Source organism: Aquarana catesbeiana, linkage group LG06, assembly GCF_042186555.1.
Source record: "Aquarana catesbeiana isolate 2022-GZ linkage group LG06, ASM4218655v1, whole genome shotgun sequence".
NCBI lineage: Eukaryota > Metazoa > Chordata > Amphibia > Anura > Ranidae > Aquarana > Aquarana catesbeiana.
The window spans coordinates 325,502,675-325,523,598 of NC_133329.1; the positions used below are offsets into that span (position 1 = coordinate 325,502,675).

General features: G+C 42.8%; 1 protein-coding gene across 5 annotated transcripts in view; it reads left to right on the forward strand.

Annotated features, from left to right (window-relative positions):
* ZNF385B (zinc finger protein 385B) overlaps window positions 1-20,924 on the forward strand; it is an 849,407-nt gene that overhangs the window by 604,381 nt on the left and 224,102 nt on the right. The window lies entirely within an intron of this gene.

Sequence of the window (20,924 nt, forward strand, 5' to 3'; positions counted from 1 at the left end):
GCATACAGTATCTCACAAAAGTGAGTACACCCCTCACATTTTTGTAAATATTTTATTATATCTTTTCATGTGACAACACCGAAGAAATGAAACTTTGCTACAATGTAAAGTAGTGAGTGTACAGCTTGTATAACAGTGTAAATTTGCTGTCCCCTCAAAATAACTCAACATACAGCCATTAATGTCTAAACCGCTGGTAACAAAAGTGAGTACACCCCTAAGTGAAAATGTCCAAATTGGGCCCAATTAGCCATTTTGCCTCCCCGGTGTCATGTGACTTGTTAATGTTACAAGGTCTCAGGTGTGAATGGGGAGCAGGTGTGTTAAATTTGGTGTTATCACTCTCACTCTCTCATACTGGCCACTGGAAGTTCAACATGGCACCTCATGGCAAAGAACTCTCTGAGGATCTGAAAAAAAGAATTGTTGCTCTACATAAAGATGTCCTAGGCTATAAGAAGTTTGCCAAGACCCTGAAACTGAGCCACAGCACGGTGGCCAAGACCATACAGCGGTTTAAAAGGACAGGTTCCACTCAGAACAGGCCTCACCATGGTCGACCAAAGAAGTTAGGTGCACGTGCTTAGTGTCATATCCAGAGGTTGTCTTTGGGAAATAGATGTATGAGTGCTGCCAGCATTGCTGCAGAGGTTGAAGGGGTGGAGGGGGGTCAGCCTGTCAGTGCTCAGACCATACACTGCACACTGCATATACTACACACTTCCTTCTGGGACAACAGTCCCAGAAGGAAGCCTCTTCTAAAGATAATGCACAAGAAAGACCACAAAGTTTGCTGAAGACAAGAAGACTAAGGATATGGATTACTGGAATCAAGTCCTGTGGTCTGATGAGACCAAGATAAACTCATTTGGTTCAGATGGTGTCAAGTGTGTGTGGCGGTAACTCGGTGGAGAGTACAAAGATAAGTGTGTCTTGCCTACATTCAAGCATGGTGGTGGGAGTGTCATGGTCTGGGGCTGCATGAGTGCTGCCGGTGTCTTGCCGAGAAAGTTCCCAAAGCGGATAAGTTCTCCCCCTGTACTGCGCAGGTGTAGCGCCTGCGCAGTACGAACTACTGTCAGCCGTTGGAGATAGCCGAAGCTCAAACTCTTCAATCAGCTGTACACGGCACCTGCGCCCTAGGTCCAGGTTCCTTCCCCACCATCCAAGTGGACCGAGAGGGGGAATCTAAAAGAGCCGAGTACAGCTGATTTTCAGCTATTCCGCTTCGGCTATTTCCGCCGGTTCCTACTGCGCAGGCGCAGCGCCTGCACAGTTGAGGGGGAACTTATCCGCCGAGTGGAACGTTCTTGTCAGAACACCGGCACTGGGGAGATACAGATCATTGAGGGAACCATCAATGCCTACATGTACCGTGACATACTGAAGCAGAGTATGATCCCCTGCCTTTGTAGACTGGGGCGTAGGGCAGTATTCCAACATGATAACGACCCTAAACACACCTCCAGGATGACCACTGCCTTGCTAAAGAAGCTGAGGGTAAAGGTGATGGACTGGCCAAGCATGTCTCCAGACCTAAGGTGGAGGAGCGCAAGGTCTCTAACATCCACTAGCTCTGTGATGTCGTCATGGAGGAGTGGAAGAGGACTCCAGTGGCAACCTGTGAAGCTCTGGTGAACTCCATGCCCAAGAGGGGTAAGGCAGTGCTGGAAAATAATGGTGGCCACACAAAATATTGATACTTTGAGCCCAATTTAGACATTTTCACTTAGGAGTGTACTGACTTGTGTTGCCAGTGGTTTAGACAGTAATGGCTGTGTGTTGAGTTATTTTGAGGGGACAGCAAATTTACACTGTTATACAAGCTGTACACTCACTACTTTACATTGTAGCAAAGTATCATTTCTTCAGTATTGTCACATGAAAAGATAGAAGAAAATATTTACAAAAATGTGAGGGGTGTACTCACGTTTGTGAGATACTGTATATAATCTCTTACTATTCACAGAAATAAGGGCTTTAAATATAGAAAAGAAATCCTTTGCAGTGCAACCTAAGTAATCTATAAAACTGCTTATCTTTACCACTTAAGGACTGAAAGATTTTCCCCCTTAACAACCAGGCCATTTTTTGCGATAAGGCAACTGACAATTGTGTGGTCGTGCGACGCTGTACCCAAACAAATTTTTTTTCCCCCACAAATAGAGCTTTCTTTTGGTGGTGTTTAATCACCTCTGCGGTTTTTATTTTTTGAGCTATATACAAAAAAGACCAACAATTTTGAAAAAAAAACAATATTTTTTACTTTTTGCTATAATAAATATCCAAAAAATAAATACAAAAATGTCTTCATCAGTTTAGGCCGATATGTATTCTTCTACATATTTTTGGTAAAAAATCGCAATAAGCGTATATTGATTGGTTTAAGCAAAAGTTATAGCGTCTACAAAATAGGGCACAGATTTATGGCATTTTTATTATTATTTTTTTTTTTACTAGTAATGGCGGTGATCAGCAATTTTTAGCGTGACTGCAACATTGCGGCAGACAGATTAGACACTTTTGATACCTTTTTGGGACCACTGACATTTATTCAGCGATCAGTGCTATAAAAATGCACTGATTACTATGTAAAAGTCACTGGTAGGGAAGGGGTTAACACTAGGGGCGATCAAGGGGTTAAGTGTTCCCTGTGGGGGGAAGTGGACTGACTGGAGGAGGAAAGAGATCGCTGTTTCTGATCACTAGGAACAGACGATCATTCTCTACTCCCCTGTTGGGGATCTGTTTGTTTACATTGACAGATCCCAGTTCTAGCTCTCTGTGGAGCGATCGCGGGTGGCCAGCGGACATCGCGGCCGCCAACCATGCGCATTGGCTCCCCCCGACGTACACCTATGGCGATTTGCGGGAACGAGCTAACTTGCCGCAGTATAATCATGGCGGCTGGTCGACAAGTGGTTAAAAAAAAGACATTAAGCACACTATACACTCCATTTAATTGTGCCTCATGCACACAGGACGTTTTAAAAATCCCAGCGCTACAGCAGTGTTAAAATCGCGTTTAGCCGCGTTTTTACAGAGTTATTGTGCGTTTTACCGCGTTTTTTGACGTTAGCATTTTTGGGCATTTTTTATTTATAACACTACCTATAATATAAAAACGCCTAAAAGGGTCAAACACTTCTAAATGCAGCCAAATGCAACTTGACGCATTTAAGCGCATTTTTTGGTGTTTTTCTTTTTCCAGCTCATTTTTACTGCTCCTGGAAGCACAGGCTGACTTTTTTTTTCTACTGCCCTAAACACTTATGCCTCCAAATGCCTCTGACAGTTTATGTGTGCATGGACATATAGGCTAACATGGAGGGGCTTTTAGAGGCAGTTAAAAAAAAGTCAAGCACCCCTAACAGCAGCTGAAAAAACGTCCTGTGTGCATGAGCCCTTAACCACTTCAATACAGGGCACTTATACACCTTCCTGCCCAGACCAATTTTTAGCTTTCAGCGCTGTCGCACTTTGAATGACAATTGCGCGGTCATGTAACACTGTACCCAAACTAAATTTTTATCATTTTGTTCCCACAAATAGAGCTTTCTTTTGGTGGTATTTGATCACCTCTGGGATTTTTATTTTCTGCAAAACAAATTTAAAATAGACCGAAAATTTTGAAAAAAAAAAATTTTATTTTGTTTCTGTTACAAAACTTTATAAATAAGTACATTTTCTCCTTCACTGATGGGGCTGCACTGATCGGCACCGATGAGGTGGCATTGATGAGGTGGCACTGATGGGTGCTGATGATGGGACTAGTATGCGGCACTGATGGGGCACTGATAGGCGGCACTGATGGGCACTGATAGGTGGTACTGATATGCAACACTGATGGGTACACATAGGTGAGACTGATGGGCACTGATAGGCGGCACAGATGGGCACTGATAGGCGGCACAGATGGGCACTGATAGGCAGCACGGATGGGCACTGATAGGTGGCACGGATGGGCATGGATAGGCATCAATAGGTGGCACTGATGTACACTAATTGATGGTATGGATGGATGCCAATCAGTGCCAAACAATAATGCCTGCCAATCAGTGATGCCCATTGTGGGCACTGATTGGCATCCATTGTGGGCACTGATTAGCATCCCTGGTGGTCTAGGGTGGCATAAATGGTGGTGACATCCCTGGTGGTCCTAGTGGCGTCCCTGGTGGTCCAGTGTGGGCATCCTTGGGGGGGGGGAGGCTGTGCTGATAATCAATCAGTAGAGACCCTGCCTGTCAGAGGTGCAACCGATCGGCTCTCCTCTACTCGCGTCTGACAGATGCGAATGAGGAAAAGCTGATCAACGGCTCTTCCTGTTTACACTGTGATCAGCCATGTTTGGACATGGCTGATCACACGGTAAAGAGTCTCCGTCAGAGACTCTTTACCTAGATCGGTGTTACGGTGTGTCAGACTGACACACCTCAACAACGATCGCCGCGATGTGCGCCTCGGGGGGGGGGGTGGGGGGGCGCGCAGCAGCTTGTTATCCTGGCGACATCATATGATGTCCGGTCTGGATATTGATACCACTTTGCCGTCATCATTTTGCTATATGGCGGGCGGCAAGTAGTTAAACCCAGCAATGGTTTCTTGTTAATACAATACATAGTTACTTAGTTACATATATAGTTAGTCAGGTTCAAAAAAGACACAAATCCATCTAGTTCAACCAATAAACACAGGCGTCAGATTTGAGCTTTTTGAAATCTCCCTTATATATATCGTGACAGCTAGTTATTTAGAAAACAAACAGGCTGCTTCGTAAATGTGCTGAGGGTTGAATTGTAGTGCAGCAGACCGCATGCTAGCAGGGAAGGCATTTCTCTGCACAGTTTCAAGTGGGGGAATTGATTTTTTTTCTTAACTGGAAAGAGCAAATTGATTTTGGGTTTCATCTCACCAAATGCTGTTTTCTTATGGATTTAAATCAATGTTTCATCAAGAAGGTTGAGTAATATCCTTGCTTAGAGGGGTGCTTACACTTTTGACTTTACTTGTCAAGGTTTCATAAAGCTATCATATAAAAATGTATTTGGTGTTCTGAAATTTAAATTGTATTTCATAAAGCTATGTAATGTGTTTACTTTTAACATAACTTTATTTATTATGCAAGATCAGTTGTATAGGTATCTGGCAATGATGACCCATAAAAGTCATAGACTTTACATCAAAGAGCTGTCAGCACTATACATACATTTTTAAAAGTTTTAAATATTTTGTGCTGTCTTCCAATTGATATGAAGCTACTGTAAGTGTACATGTTTATTACAGTAGGTTTTTTATTATTAGCCATTTTAGGCCATTATATATCTAAAGTGAGACTGAACCACCAGCCGAATGAGGGGGCTCTGGTCAACATGTGCAAGTTTCACACAGGCAGGTCCAAGCTTCTGTCACATCCCGGTCACTGCTGTTGCCATCTTCTCCAGAACTTCTTTATGGGGGGGGGGGGGAGTCTGATAATGTAACCCTAGGACATGCGTGCTGGAGTTATATTGTCCCAGCACCTGGCTCCAATTTTTGTAGGAGACAAATGGTATAAAGTGCACTACTCTTTTTTTTTACATCTACATGTGCTTGATATATCCAAAAACATAAGAACCTAAAAAAGCAATGAAGGTATTAAATAAGGAAAATGTTTGATACAAATATAATTTAAGTAAAATGTGCCAAAAAGTGCCAGTGCCTGAATTAAAGTGCAGTCTGTGACTCCATAAAAAAATATTCATTAAACATTCATACAAGAAAGTCTTTTGTGATAAGCAAGTGCAAAGTTTTCATCGAAAAAATGGATTGATGTATAGATTAACCACATCCTCTAATAATTGATGCCAGTGCTCTTAAAATGACCATTCAGCATGCTATTCCACTTCAATTCACTCCATGTGCGCTGTGCCCCAACCCCAATGGGTCCACACTCAACAAATGTAGTTGACCCTTATGGCTTATGCCAAAAGGGATCCAACAAAAGCTTTCCAAAGCTCCGCTTTATGTGGCTAGGTGTCCCTAATGCTGTTTCCTTTTCCACAGACCAGTTGGGGCTCAACATGTATATAAAGCAGAGAGGGATATAATCGCGCAAAAACATCTTTATTAAAACACATCAACACATAATAAAAGCTACTCACATTGTTAAGTGCCTCCCCGACACCCAGGGGTCATCTGCCTGTAATAACTGCCACTGCCTGCCATTCTGAAGGCGGAAACCGATGCTATCCATGTATGGACTCGGAGAGCCCCTAATGGTACGGGTTTTCGTCCCTCAGTTAGACATCATCAGGAGGCGCATTGAGAGAGTGCAGCTGCCCTGAGCTTGTTGATAATTAACATTGCGCAGGTGTTATAATATTAGCTTGATTCCATTCTTGCAATCCTATAGATGCCAAAAAAAATCATGCAGGTGCTGCAAGCAGTGTACACAAAAGATTTAAAAGATTAGCACGTAAACCTCTACTGCTTCACAATTGTATATCTGCAGTGTGTGGCCTCTGAATGTTAGTCTTTTGAGATTCATTTGGTGATGTCACTGTGCTGCAAATTGTTCTATAACGGTAGCTATGGAATCCACCCACTATAATGTACTGTCAATCAAAAAGCAAGATGGACCTGATGAGAAACTAGTCTGTCAGTACCCCATCATGCTATGCCCACTCAATAGGCGCTGTGGACATGTATAATAGTTCTCTCTTAGGTCCGCCTGTGTGTGACTTATCATTTCCCAAATATGGACATTGCCTTATTTGGGTCAGGATGTTGGTATCCTCAGCCCCTTTGTTTATATTCAGATTTTGGCTAGGAAGTTGTTCATGACACATCTCACATTCATGAGCTGTATGTCAGCTGAGAGTTATGCCCTGTACACACGATAGGATTTGTGGAAAAATGTGTGATAGGACCTTGTTGTCGGAAATTCCGACCGTGTGTGGGCTCCATCACACATTTTCCATAGGAATTTCCGACACACAAAGTTTGAGAGCTTGCTATAAAATTTTCGGACAACAAAATCCGTTGTCGTAAATTCCGATCGTTTGTACACAATTCTGACGCACAATGTGCCACGCATGCTCAGAATAAATTGAGAAACGAAAGCTATTGGCTACTGCCTCGTTTATAGTCCCGACGTACGTGTTTTACGTCACCGCGTTCAGAACGATTGGATTTTCTGACAACTTTGTGTGACCGTGTGTATGCAAGACAAGTTTGAGCCAACATCCGTCAGAAAAATCCCTGGATTTTGTTGTCGGAATGTCCGATCAATGTCCGACCGTGTGTACGGGGCATTAGTCTTAATCACAGTTTTCTAATCAGCAAACTGGCAGTAATTCCTTAAAAGAGAAGTATAAGAATTTTTTTTTTGAATCATACTTAGCTAGTTGGATCGGTTCGATGATGTGTCTGTCCCCAGCCGGCTCTAAGGCTGGGAACCGAGCTATCAAACACTGCTAATCGCTCGGGTCTCAATTCTCCCTGAGCAGAGCACTGGTGGCTGTCAGTCACTGGCTCTCTGCTCTACCCCCCGCGCTCACTGGGCTGTGAAGGGGGAAGGAGCAGCCAGCTCAGACTCTCAGTGGCTTGCTGAGCGGCTGACCTGGGTGCTGGTCCAGGCATGCGGGTGGATCCCAGACATATGGTCTTTGATCTTTCCGAGCCTGGACCGGCTATGTGACATCAGCTGACAGCAGGCTTTGGCTGTACTTCTCCTTTAGGAATCTGTTACATAGCGATAGGTTCTTATAGTGGCAGTAGTATGATTTTACTTCATTTTTCATATACGTTGGTACTGGTAACGAACCTGCCACAAATGCTTTTACTGAAATAGGCGCAAATAGTTTTTTAAAGGGACCTACAGCCAGAAAACTGTTGTCAATGCTTTACTGAATTCCCCAATTCAATGCAAGTAATAGGGAAAGATCAGCTGCAGTGGGGCAATACTGATGACAAGTTCTTTGTCACCTGCCTGCTTTTTTTGGGGTGGTACAGCTTTCAGAGTTCAGTTGCTGTTTAACGCATTACTTGATGATAGTCTGTGGACCTCAGATTCTCTCATTTATTTCCAGGAGTATGAGAGAATAAAGGGAAGACTTTGGTGGCAAGAACAATAGGCATTTATTTAGACACTTGTGGATGTCATCAATTCATCAATTCCTTTTTTTTTTCCCTGTTTTGATTAAAGTATTATATGGGATGTACAGAAGCACATATTTTGTCTTATTGTTAGCTCTGTATGGTGCTATGCCTTTAAAGGCCTGTACACATTAGTCCGCACACTAAACTGCAGTATTTTAGCAAATTAAATGTTATTCAGTTAGTTTTTACAACAAACTGAAATTATTTTTTCAAGACCACCTATTAGATTTAAACTTTCACCGTAGGTTTGATACTGATTAAAGACTAATGACAATTAACTTAATTTCCTAGAGTGATAAATAAGACCCCAAGGGGCAGATTACATGAATCCGGAGAAAGGAATATATGCATAAAAGTGGGGTTTTGACAGTAGCAACCATTTCAATTTTTTATTTCATTTTATGGAAACAAGAGATATTGATTGGTCACTATAAGCAATAACTTCACTTTGTTCATTTTCTTTTTTCCAGTTTTAGTGACCCAGCTTGGATGTGTTTTGGGACATGTTAATACAGTTAGAGGAAGTGGTAGGGGCTCACAGAAAAAGAAGGCCAGCCCTGGGTCTGAGCACCCTAACAGATTTTCCAATTTGGGTGAAGAAATGGGGGTATCAAGCTCAGAGGTGGTAGCCGTGGATGTCACTGCTCCCTCTAACAGTCATGAGAGAAGCCCATCTAGTAGGGGTGGTGAGGGGAGTGCAGGTAGGCCTAGACAGTTGGTGGGAATAGGGGATTCTATAATCAGAAGGACTGATAGAATAATTTATCGCCAGGATCGCCTCAACTGAATGGTTTGCTGTCTCCCTGGTGCCAGGGTTCGACATGTGGTGGACCAGGTTGATAAATTACTGGGAGGGGCTGGGCATGACCCAGCTGTCTTGGTCCACGTTAGAACCAATGACAGTATATATAGAAGATGGAGGCTCCTTAAGAACCAATTTAAAGAACTAGGCTTCAAGTTGAAGAGAAGGACCTCCAAGGTGATATTCTCTGAAATATTGCCTGTGTCTGTGCAACACAGGAAAGGCAGGGGGTGATTAGAGAGCTGAATGCATGGCTAAAGACCTGGTGTAAGGAGGAGGGACTTGGGATTTTAGAACACTGGGCTGACTTTTCATTTGGGTTTTTAGAGCACTGGGCTGACTTTTCATTTATATGAATATTGGTAATAAGCTCTGCATGGTTTGAGTTGACCAGGTCCAGCAGAGCTTCATTCCTAGTCAGGGCCTCAATAAACTGGACCATAACATTGTCTTGTAATAGGTTTATAAATTTTTGCCCTTTAACTGTCCCAGCAGTGCCATTACTCCAGTCAGTTTCCGGGTAGTTAAAATCCCCCATTATTGTCACTGTCCCAGCCCTTGCAGCCCTTTTCATCTGTGCAAGGAGCTGAGTCTCCACCTCCTTATTAACACTGGGAGGTCTATAACATACTCCAATGATAATTTTTGTAATATGCACACCCATGTACAGTTCCAACCATAATGCTTCAGACTCATCACACTCTCCATCAACTAGGTCCTCTTTCACACTCGCTTTGAGATCACTTCTCCCATAGAGACAGATACCACCAACCCTCCATTTTACCCTGTCTTTCTGAAAGAGAGCATAGCCAGGAATATTAATAGCCCAGTCATGAGAAAAATGAAGTCAAGATTCAGCAATACCAATTAGTTCATAATTCTCCTTGTGCATCAGAGCTTCCAACTCACCTATTTTGCTTGGCAGACTTCTGGCATTGGTGAACAAACACTTTAATTTATTGTCACATTTTGCAAACGTATGTTGCATATTTTTTATTTTAGTATAAATAGTACCATTTCCAATGGTTATTTGTAACATACGAACCTTCACATCATCTGCCATAGCCCCCCCCATCTTTCCCCATTTCACCCACTAATAGGGGCTGACCCCTGTCTGACCTGTCTGCCCCATTATAATCTAATTCACCCTGCCCCCAAAATCCTAGTTTAAATACTTCTCCAGCCTTCCAAAAAAATCTCCCCCCCCTGTACAGTAGACCCCCTCCCATTTAGTTGCAAACCATAGGACAACCATTCCGTTGTCCTAAATCCAAATCTACTACCGTATACAGTACATTTATATTAATTTTTTTATTACCTTGATAAAATGAGGATGAATGTGAAACTATAATGGGTTTGTGATAATTTTGTTTAACTTTTTTTGTTTTTAAATTCATGTTTTATATTTGTTTTCCTCTTTGACTATTTTAAGGAAAACCTTGTTTTACAAATAAGCATTGAATACAGATGCACCCATGCCAAAGCATTCTAAGAGCATTGAAAAAAGCAAGATGGAAACAGCCAGCATCACATTTTTTAAGTTATTCTTCAGTACGAAAACAGACAGAGGCAGAAATATTACATCCAAACTGTAAAGTATTATTTTGGGGTTAGCAAAGTGTCTCAATGAACTAAAAAAAAAAAAAAAAAGATTGGTCGCCGGACTCCCGCATTAAATGATTTTAGCAAATGGCTGCAATATAACAAAGAGTGAAAAATTTAAGGGGGTCTGAATACTTTCCGTCCACACTGTATATATATAATATTTATATTTATGTGTCACTTACTACTTACCCCTCAGCTCTGCATCATTTACTACTACAAACCTCTACATCACCTACTCCCAACCTCTGAACTCGGCCTCAGTTACACCTGACACCTGAACTTTGCGTCACTTACTACTGAACTCCTGCACTCTGTGTCCCTTTAAGCCACAGCCAGTATTCAGGACAATGAAAATCACACCCAATTTTTCTGCAGCACTCGGCGCTGCACTTTTTCTCAACTGCAGGGGCCCAATCTTGCACAAATGCCCACTGCTTTCAGAAAATGCCCCTGACCTGAGCTCATCATTGCATATCCATTCACGATGCTTGTATGTGACATCACATACAAGCACGTGGGCTGGATGCAAGAGGTGGATCAGTGGGGATGAGTGTGCCAGGACAGGTAAATGTGTCTCATCTCCACTTCCTTGCACCACTCTGAATATCATGCATATCATAGATGAGAAGAGGGTACAGCAGTGGAGCAGATGAATAGGAGGGTACAGAGGTGGGTCAGACAAGCGGGGGGGGGGGTTTGCGGTGGGACAGAAGAGCAGGAGGGTACGATGGTGGGGCAGATGTGCAGGGGGTACAGTAGTAGAAGAGATGAGAAGGGGGTTCAGTGGTGGAACAGAAGAGCAGGGGGTTACAGTGATGGGGGCAAATGAGCAGGGGGATAAGACAGAGAAGCAGGGGGTTACACTGGTGAGGCAGGAAAGCAGGGGTGTACAGAGGTAGGGCAGTTGTGCAGGGGGTACAGTGGCAGAGCAGAGGGGAAAGGAGGTACATTGGTGGGATAGATGAGCAGGGGGTTACAGTGGTGGGGCAGAAGAGCTAGGGGGTACAAAGGTGGAGCAGAAGAGCAGGGGGTACAGAGGTGAGACAGATGTGCATGAGGTAATGTGGTGGGGCAGATGAGAAAGGGGGTTACAGTGGTGGGAGCGATGCAAAGGGGATTCAGCAGTGGGACAGAAGAACAGGGGTACAGCAGTGGCACAGATGTTCAGGGGGGTACAGTAGTTGGGCAGAAGTGCAGGAGGTACAGTGGTGGGAGAGATGAGAAGGGGGTTCAGCGGTGAGACAGAAGAGTACAGTACAGTGATAGGGCAGATGAGCAGGGGGTTCAGTGTTGTGCCAGATGAGAAAGGGGTTACAGTGGTGGAAAAGATAAGCAGGGGATGTTCAGTGTTGGGGCGGATGTGCAAGGGAGGTGCATTAGTGGGACAGATGAGCAGGGGGTTACAGTGGTGGGAAAGAAGAGAAGGGGGTATAGAAGTGTGGCAGAAGAGCAGGGGGTACAGGGGTGGGGCAGAAGAGCAGGGGGGGTACAGAGGTAGGGAAGATGTGCAGGGGCTACAGTGGCGGGGAAAAGGAGAAAGGAGGTACATTGGTGGGACAGATGAGCAGGGGGTTACAGTGGTGGGGCAGAAGAGTAGGGGGAACAAAGGTGGGGCAGAATAGCAGGGGGTACAGAGGTGGGGCAGAAGAGCATGGGGATACAGAGGTGGGGAAGATGTGCAGGGGGGTACAGTGGCGGGGAAAAGGAGAAAGGAGGTACATTGGTGGGACAGATGGGCAGGGGGTTACAGTGGTGGGGCAGAAGAGTAGGGGGAACAGAGGTGGGATAGAAGAGCAGGGGGAACAGTGGTGGGGCAGGTGAGAAAGGGGGTTACAGTGGTGGGGCAGATGAGCAGATGGGTTCAGTGTTAGGACAGCTGAGAAGGTGGTTGAGCGGTGAGACAGAAGAGCATGGGAGGTACAGCGGTGGAGCAGATTTGCAGGGAGTGGTGGGGCAGATGAGAAAGGGGGGACATTGTTGGGGCAGATGAGCAGGGGGGTTACAGTGAGGAGACAGATGAGCAGTGGGGTACAGTGATCTGAGGTGTGAAGGTGCAGGAATTGGGGCTGATCTAAGGCTTGAGAGTGCAGGATGTTAATTAGTCACTATTACTCAAGTAGTTTACAGCATTTACTTTATAAAAAATCATCTTCATGATTGAGAATGTGAAGTTAACAATTTTTTGTTATAAAATCGGCACACTCAATTTCTTTGAAAACATTTTTCGGCACACTGCACTCAAAAGGTTGCCTACACCTGCTCTAGAGAATGTCAGCCTGGACACTCGTCATCAGGAGCCTACCAAATGTCTCCTCCCCTCTGCATAGCTAGCCAAAGGGAGGCAGGAGGGATGAGACAGCTTCTGCCATCTCAGGTTTCCTCTGGTAAGCGACTGAAGAAATGCTTATCAAAGGGAGCCAGCCTAATGTGCAAAATAGAGATCTGAAGCTAATAACGCAAACATTAGTTTATGGGGGGTTCAAAAACTGTGACAAATAGCAATTTGTGCTATTGTTTCTAGTTTCTGAAACACATGTCTCACATCCCCTTCAACATAGACCTATATGGTGTTTTTTTGGGGGTATGTCAAGTGCGCATCACACATTCGCCAAAAGAAAATGCCCAATGTGTTTATGGTTGAAACTTTATACACAAGCTTCTGCCGAGAGCAGGAGGGAAGGGGGGAAGTTAGTGGAAGGAGCCATTGCTCTGTCTTGTTCAGTCGTATCTAAATTTCAACTTGAGATATTGAGCTTTGAAAAATAATGACATTTTTTTTCAGCAAAGCAGATGATAGCCCAAAAAACGTAAAAAGGAGCCTAAAGCCCTGCCTCATGAGTGACTATAAAAATACAATGTATTCACATGCACTTTTTCATTAAATTCTAATAGTCCGGGGAATCAATTTGTTTTTTGTTTTTTTCTTTATCTTCGGAATGTAGAATTTTTCTGCTTAATCTGGTTTTCCATGGCTATGTTTGTCACCTCATGAGACTGAGGAACTGCATCCTCCTTTGGCAGCACATGTCCACTTTCTTTCACCATCCTCCACTCTGGGAATGATGAAATATACCCATTTTTTTTCTGGCGTGAGAAATGTGTGTCTAAATCCCTTTCCTCTCACATGACAATGCTGGTCATTGACCACTCAAGTACCCAGTATTGCTAAATTGGACAAGGGGAGAAATGTTAGCTTACACACACATTGCCGGATTACCAAAAAGACAGAGTAAGCACTTGCCTATGGGCACCGCACTGTTTAAGGGCTGTGAGACAATGGATCAAAATAGCATTTATTTGATCTTGAAAGAAAACTACAATGAAGCTTTCTTAAATTGTTTAAAAAATATAGAAAATTAAATCAACTCAAAGAAACTAAAACGTAAAAAAAAATATTGCAAACAATATATAATTTTAAAAAATGCATTAAAGACACTAAAGAGAAAATCCTGTATTAATTTAATGTACCCAATAACAACTTAAAGAGGAGTTCCACCCAAAAATGGAACTTCCAGCTTCCACTTCCTCCCGGGGCTCCGCGGCACCGGAAGGAAGTTCACCTCTCCCCCCTCCCTCCCTGCAATCTTCTGGAACTCGTCACAGGTCCCAGAACATTGACAGGCCATTCACAGCATGCAGCGTGGCTCGTGCATGCGCAGTGCGTGCCCAGCTGTGAAACCACAGCCGGGCGCCCACAGTAAGAATGCTGGCGCCGTGGAGAGGAGGAGGAGAGGAGCGAGGCTTTGTACGCCCGCATCGCTGGACCGTGGGACAGGTGTCTGATTATTAAAAGTCAGCAGCTACACTTTTTGTAGCTGCTGACTTTAAAAAAAAAAATTGGCGCAACTCCGCTTTAAAGTACATAAACCATAGACATCAGGTTCACATTACAGTTTGTTTCCTAAAAGCTCATCTTCTTGCAGCTGTCAGTTTGTAAAAAATGTTGGTGCAACCTACATATGTGTAATGTGTACAGTAGTGATGGTCATCTCCATCTAGTGGCCATTGTGCACACTGCTTAGTTCAATGTTATCCCACTAGAGTGCGCGCACCAGAGACCTGCAGAAACCTGCAAGGGGGGCCCTACGGTTTTGAATGCCTAGGGGCCTCCACAGAGTTTAATCTGGCACTGTAAACATGGCTTCTTTTCCAACAGTGTATAGGGGGAGGAAGGGGGTGCAACAGCAAAGTGAGTATATGCAGCTGGTTGGGGTGGGTAGCAGTTGACTTATTGCTTTCTCTGCATAACAAACATTCATTTTAATTAAAGGTCAAAGGCAAATGAAATAAAACATGTTGACTATTTGACAGTTGACACTTAACACTGTATGTGTGAGAATTCATATATTATAAAAGTTCGGTTTGTCAGAATTCAAAATGGGATTTAAAATTCTGTGTTTTGGTGTGCTGCATAAATTGTCGCCCCTATATAAATACCTGTAATAATAATAATTAGCATATAACTTCAGCTGTATATATCTTCGGATGTGCTGGTGATGTGATATGTGGTTTTTACTGAAGGTATACTGCTCATCATATACTGTCACTAGTCTGAATTTCCCAGTTTTGTGAAGCACTTTTTGGCATCTGCTTCTAGCTTCCACTTTGCTATTTTTTGCCAGTTCTTATTTTGAATGTTTCTAAATTCAGTAATGACTCTTTTAGCAATTATAAATCATTACAGAATTCCACTTTTCCCAAAATACCAAACGTCAACTAAAAATAGCAAACACGTATTAAATCTGTTAGAATTAGTAATTTAATGTTATTTTTATTGTTGTTTTAAGGTAAATATGTCACTATTATTAACTAACAATAGCAGTAGCCCTGTGAGCATGCATCTGTTTTATTTCTTTACCTACAACAAATGGAATCGAAACGAGTGAGCAGAAGATGTTTCCTCAGTAAAGGGGTCACCAAAGGTCTGCTGAAGAATGATGAAGACAAGATACCTGTCTGATGAGACATATGCCCTGTGGACAAATACTTGTTAGGGGAACCCGCACTGTGTTCCTCTTGAGGACTAGTCAAAGGTTTTGTTTTTGTAGAAGAGAGGCCTTATGACCTGTGCTCCTGGAGCCCCGGACCAACTATCCAGACAACACTACTCAATAATACTCTGCTGAGGGTAACACATCTAGCAACGACTTATGTTAAAGCCAGTTGAACAATGACAGCAGAACAGTCTTTATGCCTAAAGTGATCTTTTTAAGAACAGTGTTGTTTCTTTCACAAAGTAAACCTAAAGGCAAAACTTTTTTTTTCAGTTCTGGATGGAGTGCAGAGGGATTATAATACCTGTCAGGTTTTGCTGTCTGTGCCCCCATCAGGGAGATTCACCCTCTATATTTGTCCTGTTTACCTTTATCGTCAAGAGTGAAAGTGAATGAAAATCCCAAATTTTGGCTTGTCACCAAAACAGGAAGGAAACTCTTCCAATGTGGACACTAGTTCTAGTGACCCTGGTGACAGCCAGGGACTCCCTCTTTTTGGCAGAATTTCCTCTCACTTCCTGTTTTGACTATGGGGCGAGAAGTAAGAAAAATCACCCCAATGGGGCAAAGATGGCAAAAAAACATCTCAAATAAAAAAAAAAAATGTTTTGTCTGTAATTCTACTTTAAAGTTAAATGTTTATCCTCTCTTTTCAAGACCTGATTGCTTTTTAAGCTACCCCAAAGCTATCATAACAGTGCTGAACCCCTGCACGAGGAATGCTGTTTTCTTACATTAACATGCAGCCACATGCAGCTTCCCACCACTTGATATAACTTCGAAAAAAGAGATCCTTTTTGCCTGTAAATTTAGCACTTAGCAAACTGCTGTTATTGTAGGGGTTGACAGCTCTCCTGCATTTAGGTTCAAGGGCAGACCCCCTAGCAGTCCTACCATACCAGGCCCGGCCGATCAGTCCGGCCTTCAAATCTGGACCTTTTTTTTAAATGACAGATTCCAGTCACTGGAAACCTGTCATGATTGGCCATGGCAGGCTCTTGGGGAAAGTAGTACAGGAGTTGGTCTTATCTATGAAAAAGAATACATGCAGAGCCAGATTTCTGTAAAGTAAATGTAGCTGATGTCCTAGGGAGTCAAGACTCCCAGGGCACACAGCCACCCCCACTTTATGCTGTCAAACAGTAATGCATTGCATAAAAAGTACCTGACTGACACCCTGCCTGTGAAATCGGATTGGGTCCTTGTTGTTGATGCCCCTAAACAGATTGTATGTAGATAGTGTGGACAGACTATGGCTTTCAGCCTCTTCATACCCAGTCTCAGCATATTTTCATCATCTATCATGTCTAAGATCGTGTTATATTAAGGTGATTGTAAAGTCTCGTTTTTTTTTGTTTTTTTGTTTTACCTGGAGAGAGAGAGGGGGCTCAGGTAAGTATTAGGGGGCTGAGGGGCGCTGCTGTACACTGAAGGTTTTTTTACCTTAATGCATAGAATGCATTAAGATAAAAAACCTTCTGGCTTTACAATTTCTTTAAAGTTCTTGTAAACCCTGTACAGCCACTTTTACCTACAGGTAAGCCTATAATAAGACTTACCTGTAGGTACCGTGAATTTCTCCTAAACTTGCACAGTTTAGGAGATATTCACTGTATCCCCATGTGCCAACGTCATCGGCACATGCGCACTGAAGAAACATCTCGCTTGCACCATTTCTTCAGCTGCTGTGCTGTTATCGGCGGCTTCCACGCGCATGCGTGGAAGTGATGTCATCGCGGCTCTGGCCAATCACAGAGCTGGAGCCCTCGAACCCGGAAATAACTCCGGGATGACATGTCACAGCGGTGTGCCGGGACCACTGCAATAGCATCGTTCTAAGGTAAGTATTTCATAATGAGTTGGTATGTGATGCATACTAGCTCATTATACCTTTGTCTTGCAGTTTTTTTGTTTTTGTTTTTTATCTGGGTTTACAACCACTTTAATGATAACCAGTTTACTGGGGTAAGAGAGTCAGAACAGGACACTTGGCTTATAAATCTAGAACAGTTGGGAGACAGTTATCACCCCATAGTAAGCAGTACCTGAAAAAAAGAACTTCAATGGGAAGATTATAAGGTATTATTTTTGTAAAAACTGTAGATTAAAAAAAAAAAAAGAAAACCAATGTTTAAATTTCCATTACCATGTAATGTAAATTAAAAGCTTATAAAATTTAAGGCCGACCTTCAGCCTGTCAAGCACGATCCCACCTCTTCATCCCTTCTTTCTGTTCTCTGCAGGAATAGAACTTTTTTTTTTACTCTTTTGTTTACCTCTTTTTTTAATAGAGTGTCTGCCCTGCCTCCCCATGCATTTCACTCGCCTTAGTAAAATGACACTCACACTTCCAGCTGTGCCTCCTGGTATATGTATGCCACATATCCCTGGAGGCATAGCCTTTTATTGAGAAATGGAGGAGGCCTGTCAGCGCGTCATCGGGAGGCATGCCAGCTGAACCCAGAATGGCTGGCAGCCTAGCGATGACATCACAAGGAAACATCACAAGGAAACATGGCGGACCGTGCGCTGCCAGAAGAGAAGAAGCTCTCAGCTGGGCAGCGCTGGATCCACTCGGTGGGTGAGTATCAAAAGTTAGTGGAGCTCACCATCCGGTAGGTAAGGCTTAAAAAAAAAATCCGGGGTTGGAGAGTAAAGTTCCGCTTTAAGTAATTTGGTTTAGATCTGTTTTAAAAATATGCTTGCAAAAGTAAACAAGAAAAAAGTTGAGATGTGCCTTAGATAGCTTTGGAAATCAAATATATATACTGTATATTGTATGTTTTATCACAGTTACATAATAGTTTAAACTTTTACTAAACCCACAACAGTAAAATCTGTCTGTATATGCAGAATAGCATGCTTGTTATACTCACTGTGGAACTTAAGGGGTTAATCCTCTGTATTGTGTAAAAAGGCTCTTTGATCCTGTATGCACAGATCCTCCCCCTCCTGCAGGGTCTCTCCAGGCAAGGAAAGATAAGACAGAGCCAGAGTGGTCCCCCTGCACATGCTCAGTTTGGTCTCTACTGCTGGAGAAAATATTTCCTTTGTTGAGCTGAGCTTTTCAGGTCACATGATATTGACATCACACATGTGGGCGTGTATACAGATCCTAAATGACAGCCCAATCCCTCCCTCCTTCCTCCATGCCCAATAACTAAAAAAGAACACAGTGGGAGGGATGTCACATCTTGATTGATGGATAATCCGCCTCCCATAACAGCATGAACACACAGGCTATAGTGGAAATTTGCTCCCACCTGAACACTAAGCACTCGGGCAGACCCTGCAGTTTATTATGTGACCGTGGTATACAGATCAGCCAAAAAGGTATATAGTGACAGTATTTTAATGTCAAAAGAAGATTTAAAAGCTGTGGGCACTGGGGGGGGGGGGGGGGAGCTATTTTCATATTACTGGGTTTAGTAACACTTTACGTTTTTGGGATTTTCAAGATGTTCAAAGAGAGATCACACAAATACGGTACTTTTAGGTATAATCAAACTGTATATTACATTTAATTACATAATAACAGATAAAGGTGACAAATGTAACAATATTGGAAAATTTAACAAGAATACTTAGCTATAGATAAGCAAATTTAGACTAAACAGTGCTTGCCTTACACCTCCGACTGAAAAAACTATATTTGTACATTTAATAAATTCAACCCCCTAAGCATTGAATGGTGTAAAATTCCACTAGTAAATACTATTGTAGTAGTGACTTTGTGACAATTGTATAGTTATTAATGGCTGTATATTGAAATATTTAATAGTAACTATGTATATACAATATTAAAGTGACTTATGGTTATAGATGTGCAAAATACAACCATATAAAGTGCTTTAGTGCTTTAGTGCTCCATGCTCCAACGGTGACTTGTATTCCACCTCTGTGTGGTTCCGCACTCACCAGATAGGTTGGACTCTTCTACCTTATGGCAAAGGGAATCAGCTGTGCTTCAGGTCTCTTAGGGGGGACCTATCCCTCCATGGTATTCCCTGGGTGCTCCTGGTGTGCTGACTATCCTCCTGTAGCGGCGTTCAAAGACCAGGATGTGCAGGCATATAATATATAAAAAGAGGAGGAGTCCTCATGGTGTAAGATCCGTAAAACTTTTATTCAACAGTGACATCTTACTGTTTAAAATTTCCCCTTGAAAAAGTCGTTGTGAACAGCTCTAGTAAGCGTACCCATGCAACTGTCGGCTCCTATTGAGTAACGCTGTCTGCAGACCAGCGTGTGAACAACCAAGTCCGTGCCGGAAATGACGTATCAGAAATTCAAGCTTGTAAATGTACAAATATAGTTTTAATCAGTTGGAGGTGTAAGGCAAGCGCTGTTTAGCCCATTTTTGTTCCCCCTTTGTAAGGGGACAGTGTTTACAGCTGCGGCTCAACTAATTACACCACATAACTGAGACGCGAGTGTCACACAACTCACTTAGCTATAGATGCCTTTCGCTAAGTCCCGTATCTTGCGGCTTGGCACGATGATTAAACCAGGAGCATGCTCGCCCAGGTACAGACTAGTTTATTCCAGTTTTGGCTGTGGTATATACAAGACTAGTTGGTAGCATTTGACCAATTGCAACTCTTGGAAAAAAAGTAGTATTACCTTTTCAGGAAGATAGCACATACTCTTTAGTCAGTTGGTCAGTTTGCAATGACATTTCTATAATTTGAAGTCACCTGAGGTAAAACCATCCTTATATGTCCCCCTTAACCATGTTTTGGAGGCATTCTTATACATTAGTGAGCTACAATCAAAGAAAAATGTATTTCTCCATCACTGTATTTTTAAAGAGTGTTTCGGACTGACAGTGGATGCATCAACATAAATCCTTAAAGCAGCCCTGGTAATAGACTTAGATTGGCCTAAAAGACGTGCCTGAAGAAGATAGCAAATACCTTTCCCACTGCCTGCACCACTAAGTGCTGCTCTGATTAAAACCCTTCCTCTGAAGACTGTGCAGAAAGTGACTACTAACAATATCTTGAGTCCAATGCTGCCTTCAGTGGTTCATCCTACCAACCTCTAAGTCACTACTGTGCCTTGCAGTGACTTGGAGGTTGTGGAGAAGAATCACCTAGTGCAGCAGGGAACATAGGAAACCCGTACTCCCAGAAGTGTCAGTCTTTCCACAGTCTTGAATGGAAGATTCTTTATCACCTAGCCTTTGTTGGTGTGGTCAGTAGGAAAGGCATTTACTATCTCCTTTTTACAAAGACTCCTTTTTTGCTAATTTAATTCTGCCAACGGAGTAACTTTAAACAAACCATAGCTTAGGTAATTGAGTCAAGACCATTATACGTAACCATGGTGCAGATGTGTTTAAAGGAATATGAAATGTTCTGTTATTTTTAATTCCTACCATT